This window comes from Microcebus murinus, chromosome 6 (genome assembly GCF_040939455.1).
Source record: "Microcebus murinus isolate Inina chromosome 6, M.murinus_Inina_mat1.0, whole genome shotgun sequence".
In the NCBI taxonomy this organism is placed as follows: Eukaryota; Metazoa; Chordata; class Mammalia; order Primates; family Cheirogaleidae; genus Microcebus; species Microcebus murinus.
The window spans coordinates 45,239,723-45,263,274 of record NC_134109.1 but is presented as its reverse complement, the minus strand read 5'-3'; the positions used below and the strand labels follow the sequence as shown (position 1 = coordinate 45,263,274).

The 23,552-nt window shown below is 42.8% G+C and overlaps 1 long non-coding RNA gene across 1 annotated transcript; it reads right to left on the bottom strand.

The window, feature by feature from the left end:
• Positions 1-2,683: 2,683 nt before the first annotated feature.
• Positions 2,684-23,214, bottom strand: LOC105867720 (uncharacterized). The gene is made up of 2 exons (XR_001152395.3): positions 22,918-23,214; positions 2,684-2,858 (listed from the first exon to the last, which is right to left on the bottom strand). It is a non-coding gene; the product is annotated as an uncharacterized LOC105867720 (long non-coding RNA).
• Positions 23,215-23,552: the final 338 nt, after the last annotated feature.

Below are 23,552 nucleotides of genomic sequence, written 5' to 3'. Positions count from 1 at the left end.
TCATGCCACATCATATCAAGATTAAATGTGCATCATTTAAACATTGTTTTCAAAAAAAAATTAGAAGTAACACAAATGTCTATCAATAAAGGTTTGGTTAAATAAATTATGATATATCTACATACTAGAACACTATGCAGCTGTACAAAAGAATGAGGAAGCAACAGATAAAGAAATGGTCAGAAAAGTTTTGCAAAACATATTAAGTAAAAAAAAAAAAAAAAAAATCAGGCCGGGCGCGGTGGCTCACGCCTGTAATCCTAGCTCTCTGGGAGGCCGAGGCGGGCGGATTGCTCGAGGTCGGGAGTTCAAAACCAGCCTGAGCAAGAGCGAGACCCCGTCTCTACTATAAATAGAAAGAAACTAATTGGCCAACTAATATATATATAGAAAAAATTAGCCGGGCATGGTGGCGCATGCCTGTAGTCCCAGCTACTTGGGAGGCTGAGACAGAAGGATCGCTTGAGCCCAGGAGTCTGAGGTTGCTGTGAGCTAGGCTGACGCCACGGCACTCACTCTAGCCTAGGCAACAAAGTGAGACTCTGTCTCAAAAAAAAAAAAAAAAAAAAAAAAATCAAAGTTCAGAAAAGTATGTTGTGCTTTGGTAAAGAAGGGAGAAATGGAAAAATATATATTTGCAATTTGTGTATGCATTAAACAACTCTGGAACCAAGTATGTGTAAGAAATTAAGAAAAGTGGTTACCTGTGGAGTGAAGGAACTGGGGAAACGGGAGACATGGGTCAGGGTAGGTTTCACTATGTAACTTTTCATGCATTTTTTGTTTTGACTAAGAATGTATTGCCTATTAAAAAACTAAATTAAAAAAATCACATGTGTATGACAAATTTCAGTAATTCAGGTTATACTCACAGGGAATTTATGGTGAGTCAATCATGTTAAAGGCAGGAGTGATGGGTTATCCCTTCATTCCATGGGGAAGAGGGAGGTGCAGAGACTCCAGAAGAGAAGCAGGACCTCCCCGCGAGTCTCCAACTCTCATAAAGGAGTGAATAGGAAGAGAAGAGGGCCATGCCCCTTTCCTTATCCCTGCTTTATCTATGTCCTCTGCAGGAATTCCAGTGTTCTTGCAAGGTGTTAATAAAAACCTTGAAACTCTAGCACTCTGGGAGGCCGAGGCGGGCGGATTGCTCAAGCTCAGGAGCTCGAAACCAGCCTGAGCAAGAGCGAGACCCCGTCTGTACTATAAATAGAAAGAAATTAATTGGCCAACTAATATATATAGAGAAAAAAATTAGCTGGGCATAGTGGCGCATGCCTGTAGTCTCAGCTACTTGGGAGGCTGAAGCAGCAGGATTGCTTGAGCCCAGGAGTTTGAGGTTGCTGTGAGCTAGGCTGACGCCACGGCAGTCACTCTAGCCTGGGCAACAAAGTGAGACTCTGTCTCAAAAAAAAAAAAAAAAAAAAAAAAAAAAGCCTGAAACCATTGGAGATATTTACATTTAACAAACATTTATCGAGCACCTGGTATGGGGATTGACAATAGCAGTCGATCCCAGTCTTTAAGAGAATCACAGTCCGGGAACTGGAGGCAGGTAGTCAAGCTGTGTGGCACAGGCAGGACGTCATGTGAGTGCAGAGGAGCACCTACTCCAGCCTTTCAAGTGTAGGTGTGTGGCTGGGGGCTGTGGGTTGGGTGTCAGGAAAGGAGTCCTCCAGCAGGACAGATGAGCTGAGTTTTGTAAGACTACCAGGAGTTAAGTGAAAAGGAAAATGGGAGGAGATTCCAGAGATAGGGTCATGGAGTCACCATCCTCCTGGCTTGTGAGGTAGGGGGAGGTGTGAGCATGAAGGATGAGAAAATGGCAAAGAGAGTAGACAGAGACCAGATTATGAAGGACCTTGAATACCAGGCTAAGGAATCTGGATTCTGACCTAAAAGCTAAGGGGACTTACATATTGGGTTTAGGTGTGGAGAGAGGTGAACCTAGAGATGCCAAGAGTTCAAGGTACTACTGAAGAGGAAGATATGATAATTTGCCTGTGAGTTGTTGCTTGTGATTGTTATGGATTGCCCTAAAATCTATAACTGCCTTACTATGTTCTGGAAATATGCACAAGATCTGCTACAATTTTTGAGAATGAAGACAAAGCAATATTGTCTTAGAGTGCTAACAGAAAACAGATGGCACACTCAAAGTAGGACAATTCTAGGAGAGTTTATCTAAGAGGGACAACACAGTGTGTGGGCACAGACTCCCCACAAAGGATGCTGTAGTAACCTGGGTCTATAGCAGCCTGGGCTGACAACACACCTCTAGGCCAAAACAGACAAGGGCAGGGAGCCCATATTTGAGCTCAGTAGGAGAGAGAGAGCCGTGTAGCCAGCGGAGAGGAGCAAAAAACTTCTGTTAGAATACACAGGCAGCCCAAGGGACCTTGCAGAGAGCAAACCAGGGCAAGAAATATCCTGACCTCACTCCCCACTCCTCCTCACCTCCCAGGCAGTCAAAGGGCTGAGAGGCCCAGAGATGTAGGTCAGGCTTCAGGGCACAGAAGGACAGAGCATGGGTCTAGAGGGGCATTTGAAAGATATCTAGCACAAATATTATAATTACATTTCCCTCAACATATCCTTTTATGTGTGCTCCCCAAAAAAAGTAAAAGAGAAAAATTTTACCAGTCAAGTATATGAGTTAGAAAAAGTCAACCACTATAACAAATTGACCTTAAAATGCATAACAGCACAAATATCATAGAGTTTACTTCTTGTTCACCAAACAGGTCAGTGGGGTGCCTCCTTCGTGTAGTCATTTGGGCACCTGGGCTGATGGGGGCTCTGCTTTTCATAACTGGTGGCTTCTGAGGTCGCCCTGGGGTCATCTCCGTCCCAGCCAGCTGCAAGGTGCAAAGAGCAAGGAGGATTAAGCCTGGGAGGTTTTAATGGGCCGGGCCTGGGGGTGGCGCACATCACTTCAGCTCTCCCAGTTGGCTGGACTCAGTCACGTGGGCACGCTTCTCTGCCGAACGGGCTGGCATATGGTCTAGCCATGTGTCTAGGAAGAAGAGTACTCGGCAAGGAAGCAGCTAGCATCTCTGCTATCACAGGTAAAATCATGTCCTTTAGCAAAATTGGCTTGTACTAAGTAATAGACTAAACTCGTGATGGAACCATACTGCTCCGAACGGTTTTATGAACTTTATGCCCATCTCCTAACAGTGAAATTGTCAAGTGCAGTGCAGGGCATGGACCAAATCACTAGGGAGATGAATTAGCTGAGAATGTATAATTTTTTCAATTTCAAAATTTATAGCTCTTTTGTTTTACTTTCCTTACAGTGAAACCTCTCTCTGCTTCCAGCTTATTCTTCTTATTTGATGGTTGTCATCCTCACTTCACCTGTGTGAGTGAGCCCAGTCAGGTCTTTGAAAGTTGCTATGCTAAGAGCACATCAGGAACACACACTGCCAATAATCAAAGAAGTTGATAATGTAAGAGGCAGAAATTAGCCTGTTTAAATGGCCTAGAACTACAGTTAGGGAAGTGAAATATAGTCCATCATGGATCCATTAACAACATTAATCATCTCTATGACTTTTACCACATAAGCTTCTATAACGATGTCCTCTAAAAGCTGCTGGACACAGCAGTTCACCCCTTTCACGTGCCCATCAGAGTGAATCATACACACATACTCAGTTACTAGTCTGCCCTCATCTCGAGAGCAGGTTCCCTGCCTTATGGCTTTTATCCTTAGCCTCTATCACATTACAAGGCACACACAGGCAATCCATTTGAAGGAAAGAATGAATGAACATTAATGTGTGCAGTTTTACTTTGGGTCTACAAAAATACTTACTGACAGGTGAAGTAATAATTATTACCTTTAACTTAACATTCACACATAAGCCTATGTCAGCTTTCTAATTGGGGAAAAAACAACTCATAAACAGCCTATATCCTGGGATCACTTTTTTTTTTTTAAGAGAATCTAACTGTAATGACCATTATGGCAACAATCACTACAGCATGCCTTCACTTGTACTCAACCATATTATGGAAGGTGCAAACATACCCTAACAATTCAAACAAAATTATAACAAAGAAATTAAACAAGTGAAGAAAGAACAAATTTGATATGCAAACAGATTTCAGGCAGTAGCAACATAACAAAACACAAAAATGTCACAACTGTTTCTTATATTGTTATTAGTAACACCACTATTCATTATAAAAACAACTTAATAGTTTGATTTTGATTAAGCAATTGGTGGTTAAAAGAGACTTTTATGTAACTCTATGGAAACTACATCACAGTTTATAGTTTAAACAATAGGAATGCCATGCTATTTTTTTTTCTTAACTGTGTGTGTTTAAGAAAAGAAAGTCACAAGATAAAAACTCAAATAGCACAAGAGGGTATATATTTTAAAATGCTTCCCTCCTACCTTTGTTCCTCTATTCTAGTCCCCTTCACTAGAGGCGTTAAATGATAGTTTCTTGTATATCCTGAGTTTAGAGATAATTTTAAGCACATATCAGCAAGTTGTTTTTAAAGTTACATAGGTAGCTAACAATATGACTTTAAAGGATTTTTCTTTGGCATATAGGATCATGAAATTTAATTTTTATGTAAGTCATGGAAATGATCCTTCTTGATTACTTATAATCGGAGGCCCAAGGGACAGGGTCTCAGAGAAATGCTTAAATCCTGTATTAGTTTGCTAGATCTGTCATAACAAATTGCCACAAAGTGGGTGATTTAAAACAACAGAAATGTATTCTCTCATGGTTCTGGAAGCCAAAGGTGTGAAATGAAGGCGTTGGCACGCCCACGCTCTCTCTCTGAAGGCTCCAAAGGTGGATCTCCCCTTGCTCCTTCTGGCTTCTTGGCCTCAGGTGTTGCTTGGCATAACCACAATCTCTGCATCCGTCTTCACACGGAGTTCTTCTCTTTATGTGTCTCTGTGTCACTCCCATTTTCTTCCTTTTTGAAGGGGAATGTCTCTAGCTGCTATGCTTTTCCTGCCCCTCCGTTGGATGTTGGATGTGTGGGGCAGACAGCTTGTCTCACTAGTGCCACAGGTCCACAGATGAGGAGGAGCTGTGCTCCAGGAGTTACACCTGAACCTAATGAGTTTCACCCAAGGAGCCTCATCTACACACCTCGTTCTGATTTAGATGACCAGATTTTGAACTTCGGAGGGCTGCTGTAGTGGGATGAGACCTCTGGAAAACTTGAAAGGGTAGATGTACTTGCCTGTGGGAGGGACATGGATCACGGGGGTGGGGAGGTGGACTGCAGCAGGTGGACTCTCCCAGTGAGTCCCACCTCTGTGCTCTCACCCTTGTATGATCTCCTCCCCCAGAGTGTGAGTAGAACCTGTGACTTGTTTCTAACCAATAGAATAAAGTATGGTAAAATTAGCTGGGTGTGGTGGTGCACACATGTACCACTACTCAGGAAGCCGAGGCAGGAGGATCACTTGAGTCCAGCAGTTTGAGGTTGCTGTGAGCTGTGATGACACCATTGCATACTGCACTCCAGCCTGGGTTACGGAGCAAGACCCTGTCTCAAAAAAAAAAAAAAGAGAGAGAGAGAGAGAATGTGGTATAGGTGATGGAATGTCGCTTCTGTGATTTGCTGAAATAATCTGCTACTGTGGAGAGGCCCCTGTGGCAAGGACCTTAGGGCACCCTCTGGGAGGCAGCCAGCAAGGAGCTGAGGCTCGCAATCTGACAACCGACAATGAACTGAGCCGTGTGCACCTGAAAGCGAATCCTCCTCCAGTCGAGTCTCTGATGAGACCCCAGCCCTGGATGACTTTTCAACTGGCACAGCTGCATGGAAGACCCTAAAGCAGGGGATCCAGCCACACTGTGCTTGAATTCCTGCCCCCATCAATGGTGTTGGCACTACTGGGTGGGCAGCTGGAGAAAGATATCAGTGGGGCCCTACTTATCTTGCTACTACAATAAATTCTGTCTGGATCACAGATTTAAATGCAGAACACAAAATAATAAATCTTCTAGTAGAAAACATTGAGGAAATTTTTCATAATTTCAAGGGAAATGCTATCTAAATGCTAAACTTTCTAGATGCCAAGAATGAAAAGATAGGCCGGGTACGGTGGCTCACGCCTGTAATCCTAGCTCTCTGGGAGGCCGAGGCGGGCGGATTGATCGAGGTCAGGAGTTCGAGACCAGCCTGAGCAAGAGCGAGACCCCGTCTCTACTATAAATAGAAAGAAATTAATTGGCCAAATAATATATATAGAAAAAACTAGCTGGGCATGGTGGCGCATGCCTGTAGTCCCAGCTACTTGGGAGGCTGAGGCAGGAGGATCCCTTGAGCCCAGGAGTTTGAGGTTGCTGTGAGCTAGGCTGACGCCACGGCACTCACTCTAGCCTGGGCAACAAAGCGAGACTCTGTCTCAAAAAAAAAAAAAAAAGAATGAAAAGATAAATTCAACAATACAAAACTAAAAAGAGTTCTGTATGAAGTAGACACTAACTATGGAGGGAAGAAAAAACAAAGTAGAAAAATTCTTACATATGCATTGTCAAAGTGCTATTTTCCTTAATATATAAAGTCCGACAAATCAAAACAAAAGTGCAATAGAAAATGGGCAGAGAGTGTAGTTCACAGAACAGAAAGTGCAAGTGGCCCATAAACATAGGTAGAGCTTTGAATAAGATGAAACCAAATTAAAATTATAAGACCATTTTTTTTTTTTTTTTTTTTTGAGACAGAGTCTCGCTTTCTTGCCTAGGCTAGAGTGAGTGCCGTGGCATCAGCCTAGCTCACAGCAACCTCAAACTCCTGGGCTCAAGCGATCCTCCTGCTTCAGCCTCCCGAGTAGCTGGGACTACAGGCACGAGCCACCATGCCCGGCTGATTTTTATATTATATATATTAGTTGGCCAATTAATTTCTTTCTATTTTTATGGTAGAGATGGGGTCTCGCTCAGGCTGGTTTTGAACTCCTGACCTTGAGCAATCCGCCCGCCTCGGCCTCCCAGAGTGCTAGGATTACAGGCGTGAGCCACCTCGCCCAGCCATAAGACCATTTTTAAATGTATCAATTAGGAAAGATAAAAAAGTTGGAATACTTTGTGCTGCGGAATAGTGAAAAAAGGCACTCTTGTGTATGTTGAGTATAATTGGTGTAATCTCTGTGGAGGGCAATTTTCCAAAATATCCATCAAAATATCAAAATTTGACATAGCAATCCCACCTCTAGAAACTTTACCTACATATATACCTACACATGATATATCTTTAAAGATATTCACTGAAGCAGTTTGTAATAAGGGAAGACTGAAATAACCAACATGTGAATAAACAGGCTACTGTTTAAATATCTAGTTAAAATGAACAAATAAACAAGGCAGTTCTATTTGTACTGACATGACAGTTTCTAGGGTTGTTTAAAAAAAGAGCAAAGGCCGGGCGCGGTGGCTCACGCCTGTAATCCTAGCACTCTGGGAGGCCGAGGCGGGCGGATTGCTCAAGGTCAGGAGTTCAAAACCAGCCTGAGCAAGAGCGAGACCCTGTCTCTACTATAAATAGGAACAAATTAATTGGCCAACTGATATATATATACAAAATTAGCCGGGCATGGTGGCTCATGCCTGTAGTCCCAGCTACTTGGGAGGCTGAGGCAGAAGGATCGCTCAAGCCCAGGAGTTTGAGATTGCTGTGAGCTAGGCTGACGCCACGGCACTCACTCTAGCCTGGACAACAAAGCGAGACTCTGTCTCAAAAAAAAAAAAAAAAAAAAAGAGCAAAGAGCGGCCAGGCATGGTAGCTCACACCTGTAATCCTAGCACTCTGGGAGGCCAAGGCAGGAGGCAGGAGGATCGTTCACGGTCAGGAGTTCAAAACCAGCCTTAGCAAGAGCGAGACCTCGTCTCTACTAAAAATAGAAAGAAATTAATTGGCCAACTTAAAATATATAGAAAAAATTAGCTGGGCATGGTGGCGCATGCCTGTAGCCCCAGCCACTTGGGAAGCTGCGGCAGAAGGATTGCTTGAACCCAGGAGTTTGAGGTTGCTGTGAACCAGGCTGATGCCACAGCACTCTAGTGTGGGCAAAAGAGTGAGACTCTGACTCAAAAAAAAAAAAAAAAGAAAAGGGCAAAGAAGGAACATTGTATAATGCATACTATTTGTAGAAAAAATTTACATATATCACACATGCTTATCCATGCAAAGAATATTTCTGGAAAAATACACAAGAAATGAGTGACAGTGCTTGCTTCTAGGAAGAATTAGGAGGCTGGGGTGGGCAGAAGTGAGATGGACACTTCTTATTTCATAGTTTTTAAAATATTTTGGGTGAACATTATCAATATTCCCTCTATTCACAATTGTTAATAAAAAATTTAAAAAGAGGTCTTGGTTGACACCCAAATATTTTTTCCAGGACCTAAAAGGGAGGCGTCCTTTCAGGCAGGGAAGGCCAGTGAATGCCCCTCTGTTGGCGCAAAAGGAGAGAACGGCCACTGCATTTTAAAGTACATCTTAAAATAGTGTGTTGCAAGCTCAGAGGGCTCAGCCCTTTATGATTGTTGGTTACAGGACAGTCAGGGATCATTTTCCAAATGCCAGCTTGTGATCCTCTATAATCCAGAAGGTTGTTTTTCCTGTGAAACTTTAGAATTTGGAGAATGTGGCCAGTAGAGCCGGCAGCCCCACACAAAGCAGGTGGTGAAGCTCCAGAGGAGTGTCCCCATTCGGCTATTTTCTCATTGTTTTCTTTCCTCATTCCAGCCAGTGCGACAGCTCCCCTTTCCTACGTCCAGGCTTTGACATAAGCCCTGCAGCTGAGGCGGCTGACCCTTCCTCCCCATTCCCTCTCTAAGGCTGGAACAACCCTTGTTGGCACCCCGGCAGCTGTGACTCATCACAAATGCTTTGCATTCCGGGATGTTCTGCAGGCTTTGGGGTCTCCCTTGTGGCTTGAATCACCAGGCAAGTTGAAAGGGAGGGGAAAAAGAGGCCTTACAGCTGCCAAAGTATTGCAGGGACGAGGGGGAAATTGTTAGGAAGACTGAAAAGGTTTTGTGCCGGAAGGATCCCAGCCAGCAGCTCCCTGGCTTGGGCCTGCTTGTCCCTGGAGCAGGACTAGAGGACAGCTCCGTGGAGGCTGAGTCAGGCTCCATTCACAGTCCCAGAAGCGCCACACCCCATCTGGGAACCATCTCCTTCTGTCCATGACGCACCGGGTTGAAGCTACTCTGGAAAACAGACGCGCGTGTGTCATCTAAAAGTGTCTCAAGTATTAGTTTACCTTTAATTCACTGAACTGATTTTGTTAGCTTATTCCTCCTCCCATCATCATTAGGTGTACGCAATTTATGTTTATATTCGGGTCAACTGACATCTACTTTTAAAATAGCAGTGCTCTGGCCTGGTGTAGTGACTCACACCTGATAATCCTAGTGTCACCAAAAGCTTGGTACTTGTCCTAAAGGCTGCATCAGAAGAACGAGAACAGTGGTTTGAGGAGAAGCAAAGAGAAGTTTATTACAAAGAAGGAGGATAGAGACTCCTGTCTATAATGTAATCGTCCTAATATTGTAATAAGCAGGCATACAGAGCTTTTTAAAGGTGGGTTCTCAGCTTCAGGCAATTGCTGTTGAACTATAATTGATGATTCTAATGTCCTATCTCCGCTGAAGACAATCCCAAGACCTCCACCCAGGACCTCCCTCTGCCAGGTCTGGGCTGAGTCTTCTCCTGGCCTGAGCCATCTCCTGTAGCACAAAGAACAAAAGCCATTACCCTGCCCCTCCCAACCACTGCCTGAGGCAGGGATGCAGGTTTTATTTCTCAAAAAGGAGTGGAGTATGTTTTAAAGAGATGGAAAATATTTTTGCAGTTTTTCCAGGCCATTCCCTCTGATACACTAGCACTTTGGGAGGCCAAGGCAGGAGGATGCCTTGAGGCCAGGAGTTCAAGACCAGCCCAAACAAGGTGGTGAGACCTCCATCTCTATAAAAAATAAGAAAAATTAGCTGGGCATGGTGGCATGCTTGTAGTCTCAGCTACATAGGAGGCTGAGGCAGGAGGATTGTTTGAGCCCAGAAGTCAGAGGTTGCAGTGAGCTGTGAGCACACCATTGTACTCTAGCCCAGACAACAGAGCGAAACCCTGTCTCAAATAACCCAAACGAACCAGAAGTTTTCTCCCCTGCCCCTTAAAGCTATGGAACCCTATGTTGAATGTCTTCCTGTAAAAGAAATTCATGTCCAACTGCCCAGGTTAATTCAATAGACATGGGAGACAGAAAGTCCTGCCCACTCACCTTTACCTACATATCTTCCCTGATCCTCTATGGAGACTCCAATGGGGCATAATTTTAAAGAAACTTTTAAATAGACTTTATCAAGATAAACTTATGTGTAATAAAATATACTCATCTTAAGTGTATAATTTGATGAATTTTGGCAAAGGTATATGTCTACATTAAGGCATAATTTGAAACTACTTTAACTGGCTCTATGAACAAACTTCAATGACCCTTATATGTTTGTTTGTTTGTTTTTATTTTTTATTTATTTATTTATTTATTTATTTATTTATTTATTTATTTATTTATTTATTTAGACAGAGTCTCGCTTTGTTGCCCAGGCTAGAGTGAGTGCCATGGCGTCAGCCTAGCTCACAGCAACCTCAAACTCTTGGGCTCAAGCGATCCTCCTGCCTCAGCCTCCCAAGTAGCTGGGACTACAGGCATGCGCCACCATGCCTGGCTAATTTTTTCTATATAAATTAGTTGGCCAATTAGTTTGTTCCTATTTATAGTAGAGACAGGGTCTCGCTCTTGCTCAGGGTAGTTTCGAACTCCTGACCTTGAGCAATCCACCCGCCTCGGCCTCCCAGAGTGCTAGGATTACAGGCGTGAGCCACCTCACCCGGCCTGTTTGTTTTTAATAATACCCTCCCTTAACTATTTGAACTTTTTGAGTTGTTTCCCAGAAATGGTGGAATTTTTACAAGACAAAGGAGTTGAGATTCTGAAGGCCCTTGAGCAAGATTCCTTGTGCCAAGAATCACCATTCCCCACAACCTGACCCAACCTGACCCAACCTGACCCGAGGTGACCTGTCCCAAGGCACGTGGCTCCTCCTTAAAAAGCCCATGATCTCTGTTGGTTGAAGAGATGATTTGAGACTATTTCTCTCGTTCTCCTGACAGAAGTCTTTCACATTAAGATTCCTTTATTCTTTGGCAATCCTCCTTGTCTCAATAATTGGATCTTTGTGCAGTAACTGGATCTAGGCTGAAACCCCTTGTGATTTTGATAATACTGTAAGGTTTTTCGGCAGTGGCAAAAAGAAAAGACAGTGCAAGAGTGGGGCCAAACCACGTGGTTTTATTTAGTGCTCCTGGATAAGGTTCTGGGGCCCCGACGGGGCCCTAGAAGTTGCCACCGTTCGAAGGGGGTGTAGCCTTTTATATCCTTTGGGGCGGGCTAGGGACTTTTGGCAGGAAAAGCTGGGGCGACCTTTGGTGGTCATTGAGAAATAGGAGTAGCTGGCGGTATTTGCGGAATCCAGGAGCCAAAACTTTCTTGGGGGGGGTGTGTGGACATCTGGGTGTGGTTCCTCTCATCCTGGCCTGGCAGTTTTGTCCTTGGAGGGTCTGGTGAGCCTTTTCTTTTCTTTTCTTGATCTAGGAAGAGGAGGGGGCCCGCCACTAGCCTTGCAAATACCACTGGCTTGGTAGCTATGAAATAAATGTACATTTTTTGTGTGTGTGTGGGTGAATTAACATATTTATGTTTGCCTATATTGCTCTTACACCATGGTGTAACATCATCACATGTTAAGGCTCCTTTCTTTTGCTATCAAATAAATAATATCAAATATAGTTTTGCTTGGATTTCATAAAAGAAAACAACTTGGATTTAATAGAAAACAAAATTGAAGTGAAATAGAGAGGATTGCTAAATTCCGGGCAAATTTCTCTTCTTTATAAGAAATATTAGCTCCTAAAGTTCTTTTCAAGATTAAGAAGAGATTTTGAAAGTCATGATGCTTTTTTGTGAACCACATATTTCAATATACATTGATTGACCCTTTCTACAAAAAAAGTAATTATGATAACTTCTCCTCTCCTCACATTCCCTCTCCCCCACTTTTACAGTATTATTTTTATATTGACAAGTTTATAATATTAACATTCTCTTCAGCAATAGTCCAACAGTTTTATATTGGTCTATCCATGTCTAAGTGGATTTGGTCTGTTCACCAAAAGCCTTTTATATGGCTTCTGTTCCTTCCTTTCTTTCACTCTTCTCTTAATTGCCAGAATATCATCAAGTAGTTTTTTTGAGAGAGGTTCATGGGTGTTGTGTTTCCTGATGTTTTTCATGTTTGGGAAAGTCCATTTTGCCTCCATACCGGAACTTCCTCAGATAAGATATCCTTGGGTTACGCCCCATTAGCTATAGCTCTGCTGTCTTCTGCCATCGAGTTCTGAGGTCAGTCTGTTACCCTCCAGATAATTTGATGTTGTTTGTCTGGATGCCCGAAGAATTCTTTGTTTATTTTTGAATTTCAATATGTAAATTATGTCTCAGTATTGAATGTTCCTTGTTGAAGTTTTCTGAAATACAATGTGTTCTTTAATTATGCAGATTCACTTTTCTTTGTTTCAGGGATATTCTCCTGAATAGTTTCTGTTTAATTTGTTGGGCTTTTTACTTCAGGAACACCATTTATCACACCGTCAGATCATCTTTACCTGGTCCCTTCTACCTACTTTCTTTCTACTGAAGGGGAGGAAAAATAATTTTTTCTCTACTCTTCATAGTTCTTAGTGAGACAGACCCTTGTAGCAAAAGATAGATTAACATGAGAAAAACAAATAGAAGTTTTTGATTAACATGTCTACCTCAGGTATACATGAGAGATACCCAGAGAAATGAATTAATCTCAAAGAAGTGGCTTTAAATTCAGTCTTAAATACCACTGTCCACTGAAACAAAGCAATAAAGGTGTGGGGAAGCCTAGTTATGAAGAAGTAGCCAGGAAAAACACAGCAAACAACGGTAAGAATACACCCTTACAAATAAAGATTTCCTTCATAGAGACAAATTTCCCTTGCCAAAAAGGTAACTTCTGCGCTGTTTTCAGAGTTACTCCTTTTTTAGCTGTTGCTCAAAATAATCCTTATGCCATAAAGGCATATTTTGGGGTGGCATATTCCACCCTCATACAGTCATATTTTGGGTGCCATTTTGTGGTCTACACTACTTTCTTTACTCTCTTAGAGTTTTTTTTTTTTTTAATCTGCTTTTACTGAGATTGCTTTAAGACTTGCTCTATGTTAGTAATTCAAGTTTTAGTGATTTCTACTCTGTTCCTTGCTGCTTTTAATTTACTTATTAGTTTTGTAATTATGTTGTTTGGCCTCATTTTCATACATCTCCTTCTCCTTTTTTTCTTATTTAAAATCATAAGGTTATTGAGGTTGTTTCATTTAACTTGTGTTCTAAAAATGTTCTGTAGTATAAAGCATTTATAGGAAATTCCCCTGTGTCTAGGGTTATCCTAAGTTGACTCCTTTATCCATCATGTTTATGCTCTTTTCCTTTCTTTGAATTTTAAGGAAAGCAAGTATATTTATACAATTGCTTTGCAATTTTTTTCATTTGGCTGACATTATACCTAGATTTTCTTCTTTCTAGTCACTTTGACTCAGGATTTTTTTTTTCCTCTATAAATATCTGAAACCAGTTTGTTCCAGTTTGTTTTCCTTTCTACGCCACGGTTTGAGGCCTGGAAATTTTGTATCTTCACGCTTTTCTGTGACTTCAGGTGATGAAAGGGGGTGGAGGAGATAGACGGCAACTGAGGCAATACGCAGCCCTGGTTAGGATATTTGGGCTCTGCTTTCCTAAAATTTTGTTAAATATCTTGTACCAGTTTTATTTCACCCAGTTGGAGATTATATCCTATTCTTATGGCTGGGTGGGGTGTTCAAGGAGAGTGAATGCTCTTGAGTTTAGGATGACTAAATGAAGACGTTAAGGACATGCCACTCCAAAATCTGCTGCTTTGGCATGTTGATTATTTTGAGCTGAAGGCACATGAGAAACAGCAGATGCGGGAAGGTCTCTCTGACCTGCGCTTTTCTACCTGAGAACCGGCCATCAAATTTCCCATGAGAAAGGAGCCCTCCCTGTACCAGGAAGAGAAGAGCATCCTTCACACCAGAGACTGGGAATCAACGCTGACTGAAATGGATCTGTACAAACTTACTAAAATAAGCCTCATCTTCCGCTGGTTTGATTGCCCCTCCCCATATATCTCCTAGTCACTTCCCCACAATTGACTTCCCCTAGCCCAAATCCCTTTGTCTTGTCCTTTCCTCACAAATTTACCATTGCTCTGACTAGCAGGCATACAAGCTTTCTGCTCTCCTCCCTTCTTTGGGCTTTTGTTCTCCCGTGAAGGCCCCCAAATGCATGTAAAAATTTAATAAAATGTGAGCTTTTCCCCTGTTAATCTGTCTCATGTCAGTTTAATTCTTAGGCCTACCTGGAGAGCCTAAGAGGGTGGAGAACTTTTCCCTCCCCAACAGTTCTGGCGATGAGGAGGGAATTTCTCTGTTTGCTTCAGGGCTGCTGCGGCAGAGAGACCCTGGGTTCTCTGACAAAAGCCAGCAGAAGGTGAAAGTTCTTACTGCTTCTGTTTCCTAGATCTCTGCCCGCAGGGTCTGGTTGAAGCAAGAGAGCAAAGAGTTGCTTCCTTCTTTTCCCTTTCTAAATTTAAACAAGCAGGAAAGAACGTTTGTGTGAAGTAGTCCTTCAAAGTTGAGACATTGGCATTTTCTCTTTCAAGTACTCTTATTTCCTATTTGAGCCCTTTCCTCACAGAGAAGATCATTGTCTTCCTTGTCTCTATCTTTTGGATTTTTTTGTTTTGTTTTTTTAAAGACAGAGTTTCACTTGGTTGCCTGGGCTAGAGTGCAGTGGCATCATCATAGCTCACTGCAACCTCAAACTCCTGGGCTCAAGCAATCCTCCGGCCCCAGCCTCCTGAGAAGTTGGAACTACAGGTGTGCACCACTGCACCCAGCTAATTTTTGTAGAGATAGGGTCTCACTATTGCCCAGACTGGTCTTGAACTCCTGGCCTCAAGTGATCCTTCTGCCAGGGCCTCCCAAAGTGCTGGGATTACAGGTGTGAGTGAGGCACCTCACCTGGCCCCTTGTGTCTATGTTTTTTGTCATGGGTCACAAGGGACAGAATCACAGGGTGGGACTCAGAAATGGATCTGTGAACTAAAATAGAATCTTAAGCCCCATACCTGACTGAATGAACCTCCTCTTGACCAAGGAGACCCCAGAAATACCCCACAGCTGAGTTGCTGGCCATGAGAAGGACGGTCAGACATACCTTGTCATGCCCCCTTCCATTCTTGGAGATATCCTTTGTAGCTCATTACCAGGCCACAGGCTATACAAGACAAAGCTTAAACCACACCTGCAGGTCATCAATTTATTTAATAGATCACCTCAGTCTGGGTTTATGTCTGGTGGCTTGTCTGTGATTAACAGATTTCCTTAACTTAAAACATTTCAAACCTTAGGCAAAGCTTTGTTTCTTTAACCAATCACAAATCAAAGAATCTTTAAACCCACCTATTACCTGTAATCCCCTGCTTCCAGATGTCCTGCCTTTTCAGGCCAAACCAAGGTACTCCTTCCGTGTATTCATTTATGTGTTTGTGTGTAATTCTTGTCTCTCTAAAATGTATAAAATCAAACTGTAACCCAACCATGGCAAGACCCCTTGCTCAAGGCTTTTGGGGCATGGCTCTCCAGGCTATGGTTATGCATATTCAACTCAGAATAAACTTCTTTAAATCATTTTATAGTTTGGTTTCTTTTCTGTTGACAGGTCCTATTGTCCTATTGTTGAAGCTGGCCTCACACCCTGGTGAGTTCATGGTTCTCCCCAGATCTGATCCATAATGTGGGTCCCTGAGACAAAAACTAGATGAGAATCTTCTTTCTTATTTTTTATATAGAGATGGGGGCTTGTGTCAGGCATCCAGTCTAGTAAAGCTGGAAACTCAAGACAAGAGGTGACAGGCGGCATTCTCTCTGGCCATGCCAACTTTCAGGGGCGTTTGTCTTCGTAAAAAGTCTCAGTCCATAAGGCACTCTTGTTGTGTCAACTTTCATTGTCTTATTAGTACTGGGAAAACACCATCCTAGCACTGCCCACACGATGCCACAGATTAGTGGGTCTGTGGCTGGAGGCTTCTCATGTTTTGTAAGTGACCAGAAACGCTGTTTTCCACAACACGATTCTTATAGCCTGTGACAACAAATGTCTGTGCTTTCCTAGGCCATCTCTGGGAGTGAACTTCTTAGAGTCATGGGGCTGCATCTTCTGCGCTCACTTTAGGGATGCCTCTTGTGTCCATGGTGAAGATTTTTCTAAGCCTGGAACATGACCTTCCAGTTTTTCCATGAAAAGGCTTGTTGGTTTGAGTTGCTGTTGGAATAAACGTACCCTTGGAGATCCTATTTGTCAATGGCCAGACAATGGATCCTTTGAATTGGAAAAAAATTTTAAAGCGCTTTCATCCAAAACAACTATCTTATTGATACCTATCGGAAGATCAAATTGTAAAGAGGACACAGAAGTGTTAACAGCTGGCTTTAGGGACTTCTTTAGCAAGATTAAAGAACAGAAATCAGACTTAGAACACAACTTAAAATCCACACCCACTACGAATCCTCCTTCTCTGCCCACCTATACTGACTGCCCTATACCCCCAGCTCCTTGTCCCTGACATTACAAAAGATCTTTTGGATCTATGGGCCCCTGGCTTAAATTCCCCTCCTATAAACCCAGCCCCATCTCCTCAGCAAAATCCTTTAACTCCTAAAATGTTTCCAGTCTTCCTAGAAAATCGGTTAAACCTTCAGCTGCCTGCTTTAACTTTCTTTTCCCTGCAAACTTTACAGAGAACATTCTAGCCCGATCTCCAGGCTGGAGGCACACAGGCTACTTGTGTAAATGCAGACAGCCAGGAAGTAAATCTGGCACAGGCTACAGGAACACACCTGGCTGTACCTTAGAACTCCTACCTCTCAGGCTCTGTCATCAAACTCGGTCAACTCCAGATCTTCCTATGCAGTGAGTGCCCCCTGCAAATGTTTCCTGGATCCCCGACCACAAAGAACTCCTGTCTCCAGGCAGCAGCAGATTTTTTAAATTACAAAACCCTTTTGTCCCCATTTTCAGAAAATTCTGAAATTGAGAGGAGTTAGAGAGATTGCTGGCCATTCACAATCCCACTCATAGGGACCTCAACTGGCTACTAAGGTGTGTTTTCCCCACCTATGATTATACTGTAGTTATTAGGCAGGCCAAATGGCCTCTAGGGGGAAATTCTGTCCCCTAGAGAAAACAGGTGGTTATAACTTCTAGAGCCTCCTGCATGTGACCAGGAAATGGCTCAGATGGAGGCCAATGGGCGTGATAATGGAGGCCTGTCCTGTAAGGTGAATTGGCCTAAGGTTGAATCATGCTCTTAGAAGGAAGGAGAACCTGCTTAGGCCTTTCTGGAATGCTTTATACAAACTTTTAAAAGGCACATTGTGTGAAACCATGAGGCCCAGAACATAGAAATCTTTTAATTTTTGCCTTGGTTGGAAATCTCCCTGATATCAAGAGGCAAATCCAAAATAGTGTGGTTGGCTGGGTGAGTCAGTCTCTAAGTGTTATTATAGAAGCAGCTACGCAATTCTTTGAAAATAGCCTGCAGAAAATAAGAGGAAAAAGGAATTCAAATCAATAGCTCTTGCCTTCCACGTTGAGAATTTACAGAAACAAATGTATGACTCTAACAGAAACTCAAAGTCCCCTTACTTTTCTCATCGACCACAGAGCCTTCCCTGTTTGCAGATATTATAAGAAGACAGGACACTGGAGAAGCAATGGGCCTGGACTTAAAAGAAAGGAAAGATTAAAAAGCATGTTCCCCAGAGCCCACTATCCTCAAAAGTTTCATTTTTACCCCCTTCTGTGGGACAATACTCCATTAATTGATGGGGTCAGTTGATGCTCAGTTACACCCCAGAACCCACCATTAAACTTAAAGGGGAGGATTGGGAACTGGATTTCTTAACTGACACTGGGTTGACTTTCAATACCGCCACTCAGAGGATTAATTTCTACCTGTCACCTCTGATTCTATTCAAGTTGCCAGTCTCTGGGCAACCTTTTGCATTGCCCATATCTTAGACCACCTCTGTATCCTGAGGCCTACTTAACACCCACCATGCCTTTCTCTCTTCTGACTCCTCATCAGCAAATCTTTTCAGTAGAGATTTTTAATGTAAATTTGATGCAAACATATAATGTAATGAGAAAGGTATTTCCCTGCCCTCAGAACAAACATGAAATTTCCCATTTTCTGTAATGGAAACCTGTCTCGAATTAAAATCCTCTGAAGAGGATGCAACCCTAATAGATGTCCCTCCTAGTCTCTGGGCCCCACATGCAAGTGAGGTTGGACTGCTACTAAGTGCAGGGTCTGTGCACATTGCCTGGCAAAGGGGCAAACTTTTCCCATCAGCAGCCCAGTATCCTCTCTCATGAGATGCAGGAGTAGTCCAACGGATAATAGCCTCTCTTTTACAGCAAGGGCTTCTTGTCTTTACTTCCTCGCTCTGTTAACACCTTGATCTTGACAGTAAAGAAAGAAAGGAAATTTGATTCAGATGGGAATACTTGTATGGATCTGTACAAGATCTGAGGGCCATAAACTCCTTTGTAATTCCTGCCACTCCATGGTCCCGGATCCAGCGACCACTCTTACCTCAATTCCTGCTGACACAGCCTGGTTTACAGTGATCGACTTTCACTGTAGTGAAAGTGATTCAGCTTTCTTTTCGATTCCATTGCACCCTGACTTGCAATTTCTCTTTGCATTTTTAGAGGAGGACAACATGGACTCACATGACTCACATATTGTGAGTCTCTCTCAGTATTTTCCCAAGTCCATAAAGTCCACTTAGACTCTGTACCTTTGTAAACCAAACTGAACAAGAGCTCTTATAAACTCCTGCATTCACCTAAAAGCTCTACTCGAATGAGGTCATAAAGCTTTCCTATCTAAACTTCAGTGGGTACAAATAACTGTTAACTACTAAGGATGCCTACTAGGCATTCAGAAACTCACCCCTAAATGCCTTGAGTCAATTTTATCCATCTCTCTCCCCAAAATGAAAAAACAGCTGCATACATTTCTAGGGGCAGCTGGTTATTGTCACCAATGGATTTCTAATTTTGTTGCCTTTGCTCAACCTCGATATGCCCTCCTCCCCAGAAAATAGCTCAGACCTTTCTTTGGCCCTCAGTGGCATTAATCCCCTTTGAAGCCTTAAACTTAGCATGGTCCACACCCCCTGCTCTTGGCTTACCTAATTTTGACAAAACGTTTCACCTATATTGCCATGAAAATAATGGGATTGCTTCAGATATTCTAGGACAAGTTTTTGCATCTCAGTTATGTCCTGTAGCATATTTCTCCTGTCAACTGTGGACCTTGTGGCAGCAGGCATGCCCCATGTCTGTGCGCAGTAGCCACAGTTGCCACCCTAATTGACAAAGGCTCCTCTATTCACTTCTGTGTTCCCTGTGCTATGTCTGCTCTCTTTTAAGACACAGAGTCTCTCTACATGATGACATCTCACCTACGAACAGGCCCTGTAAACCAACTCCTGCATCATCTGATATCATTGCAACACTTTCTATCTGGCTACTCTACTATCTCTTCCAGATGATGGACAGCCTTTCCCATTTCATCACGCCTGGACAATAGACTAACAGGGGAAAAGGCATACAAATTGTATTGATGTTAATATTTTTATGTGCATGGGAATGTCACAAAAAATAAGTGAAAACCCAAAGCAGTTAGACTTGGAAGCTTATATACCATTTTAACAAAGGGTGGTACATTGTGAAGTGATTAGACAAAGGAAAGGGGGTTTGGGCTTCCAGGGATGGTACATTGTGAAAAAGTGACTAGGAAATTTATGGGGGAGCTAACGGAAGATAAGGGTTATTTCAGTAAGGTCCATGTTTGCAGATTTATCTTGGTGCTGACTTTTCATCTCTGGTGATAAGATTGCTCTCCGAGTCTTGGTACAGGAAAGGGGGATACCTTCACAGGAGAAATTTATGTTACCTTTACAAAGGCAAAGTTATGCTCTGCTTTTAGGCAAAAAAGATTTATTATTCAATAAAAAATGCTTGACAGTTAACTGAATGACCATCTAAAAAAATCAGGTTAGGCCAGGTGTGGTGGTTCACGCCTGTAATCCTAACATTCTGGGAGGCCAAGGCAGGAGGATGGCTTGAGGTCAGAAGTTCCCGACCAACCCAAGCAAGAGTGAGACCCCGTCTCTACTAAAAATAGAAAAAAAAAAAAAAAGTTAGCTTGGTGTGGTGTTATGTGCCTGTAGTTCCAGCTACTCAGGAGGCTGAGGCAGGAGGATCACTTGAGCCCAGGAGTTTGAGGTTGCTGTGAGCTAGGTTGATGCCACGGCACTCTAGCCAGGGTAACAAAGGCAAAAAATATTTATTTATTTATTTTAAATAAAATCACATCCCCCTACCTCACTCTTTATGCTGTGAAATTAATAATAATAAAAATTCAAACTGAAGTCTGTTGCAACTTTAAATTATTTTGAGCCTTGAGAGGAATGTGGCTATGTGGCATGAGCCACATAGTATGTAGTTGCAACTTCTGCATCTTCAATAATAGATTAAATCCCTTCCTCATACTTATCCTGTAAATGATTAGGAAAGACCAAGTGGCACCCGAGATAAGACCCCTGGAGACCATTACCCCTCCTTACAGAATGTTAAAGCATTATTGAGCAAGCCATATGATAGTAAAGAAATAAAAGAAAAGTTTAAATATGAAAAAAAACCCAAAACCACACAAAACAGAATGTTAAAGCAATCTTCCCTGGAGCATAGCAAGCTGTAACCAATCAATCAAATTGCTATAACATATGTACTGATCTTGTATGGAAAATGTTGCAACCTTGTTAAACATCTCTGTCCCTGCCTATATAAGTGAAATCTTAACTTCCCCACTTTGGAATGCTGTCCCATTCTTTTGGAGTTTGTGTTTCCGGTGGTCATTACCAAGCTTTGCACTTGAATAAACTCTTTACTTAAACATATTTTCTGAATCTCCTTATGTAAGGTTGACAATACCAAAATAAATTTGAGATAAAGCAACAAAGATTTAAATATAAACAAAATAATTCATAAAAGTACTAAAGAAAAACATGGGAAGATTTTCATGAGTAAATTCTTAGCAAATGTTTTTGGGAACTTAGGAAATTCTCTGGAGGAAGCAAATGTTTTTAAAGTCTCAGGAGGCCAGCACCGTGGCTCACACCTGTAATCCTAGCACTCTGGGAGGCCAAGGCGGGCGGATTGCTCAAGATCAGGAGTTCGAAACCAGCCTGAGCAAGAGCGAGACCCCGTCTCTACTATAAATAGAAAGAAATTAATTGGCCAACTAATATATATAGAAAAAACTAGCCGGGCATGGTGGCGCATGCCTGTAGTCCCAGCTACTCGGGAGGCTGAGGCAGCAGCATTGCTTGAGGCCAGGAGTTTGAGGTTGCTGTGAGCTAGGCTGATGCCATGGCACTCACTCTAGCCTGGGCAACAAAGCGAGACTTTGTCTCAACAATAACAACAACAAAAAAGTCTCAGGAAAAATTGGAGGTCTTAAGAAGCCTGATTTCCTGACCAAGAGTTGGAGACTGGGTTAACTTCTGAAAGTTTATTCTTAGAGGAAGGAGTGGGGAATTATAGACACTCCTTGCGCCTTCTTCATGCTGTTGATATACAAAGTGTTGCCCATTTCACAATCTCATGGTACAGGTCTTTCTTATTTTTTTTTTTTAGAGTTCCCACTACTGAATGGTACAGGTCTTGAGTAGAGGAAGGTATAACCCAGATGTCTGCTGAAGCAGCTTCTTCTTTGAAATTCAAAGGAAATTAGCTTGAGCTCTTGGGGAAATCTGAGCAATTTATGCATTTTCTAGTTACCTCAGGATTTGGAGAATTAATTTTATTTTTATTTATTTTAGAGATGGAGTCATGCTATGTTGCTCAGGCCAGCCTTGATTGAATTTCTGGGCTCAAGTAATTCTCTTGCCTCAGCCTCCCAAGTAGCTGGGACTATAGGTGTGCACCACCACCTGACTTTAATTTTAATTTTTGGCTGTTGTGCCTACCTAAGTGCTGTTACTCTTCTGCATTGCTTTTTCCCAACTGAGGGCTCAGCCCTTTCCCCCTCAGCTGCCCTCAGAACAACACTCTCACAAAGCATTTGTTTATGGAGCAAACTTTACTGAAGGTTGCTTGGTTTTTCCCTTCTCTTTTCTCATCTTTTCTCTTTTCACAAATCTTCCAATCTTGAACTTACTATGCTCCAGGGTTCTCTATTCTTCAGGTCAATTCTTTCTTTAAATGCAAAACTACTTTGAGTTTTCTTCTCCAGTCCAGCCTTGTCCTATCCCAGAACTCCTTAGTGCATTTTGCAAAACAAGGGGCTCCTCTAAGAAATGTGAACTTTGAGCTGCAAGAAGCACAGTCAAAGGCTTTTCTTTTCAGCCTCCGTGTCTGAAGAAGGGAGTAGATATTTCCCCACTGGTAGGAATGAGTCTACTGTCCTTACAAGGCAGAAGTGGCTACAGTGAGTTTTGGTCTTATGTAATCTGCTTGTTCTCCATTATAGAAAGGACCAGATTTCACAGTGAGAAATAAAGTCCTAAGCCCCCCAACCAACTGAATTCCCCCCCCCCCACCCCGGGTCAAGGGGACCCCAGAAAAACCTTAAAAACGGAAATCCCAGCCATGACAGGATGGGGGCGGTCAGACTCACCTTATTACACCCCCTTCCGCATTACCCTCCGTCAGGCCTTCTTCCCTTCGAGTTAAACAAAGAGCAGCTCTTCGGAAAGGACTGCCCACCGCCCGCAGCTGGGGCGGTTTCAACACAGCTGCCCAGCGTTCCTTCCTGATAACAGATCACCGACCACAGCATGGTTCTGACCAGTCTGTCCAGGATGGACAGTGAGGGTCTTTGTGTACTCTGCTTCACCTTTTGACTTCTGACGGTTGAAAACGTCACCCTCGATCGTCACGCTAACCCATTTTTGGAGCACGTGTCCCATGAGGTGGCATGAAGCGCAATTGCGCCTGTGCATGCTTCTCCTCTCATAAATATTCATGCAGGCTCCTGTAGCTTGTTAAATATGTATATTCGGCCACCTTGCGCAGCGTAAATTCCTGGTCCCTTCAGCCTACCTTGGCCGAGCTTGCTTCCTGCCTGAGGCTGTGCGTGCCTCCAGCCTGCAGGGTGGCCAGCCTGCCGGCTGCAACTCTTTTTGAGAAATAAGAGCTCTCCTTTCCAAATTTATAAACCTCGTGATCCTTCGGTTGACAGTAACTATCTGGGTTAGATTCACCCCCTGGCCTAACTTCATTCAGTACATAAAGAAATAATTCAAAGGTAAA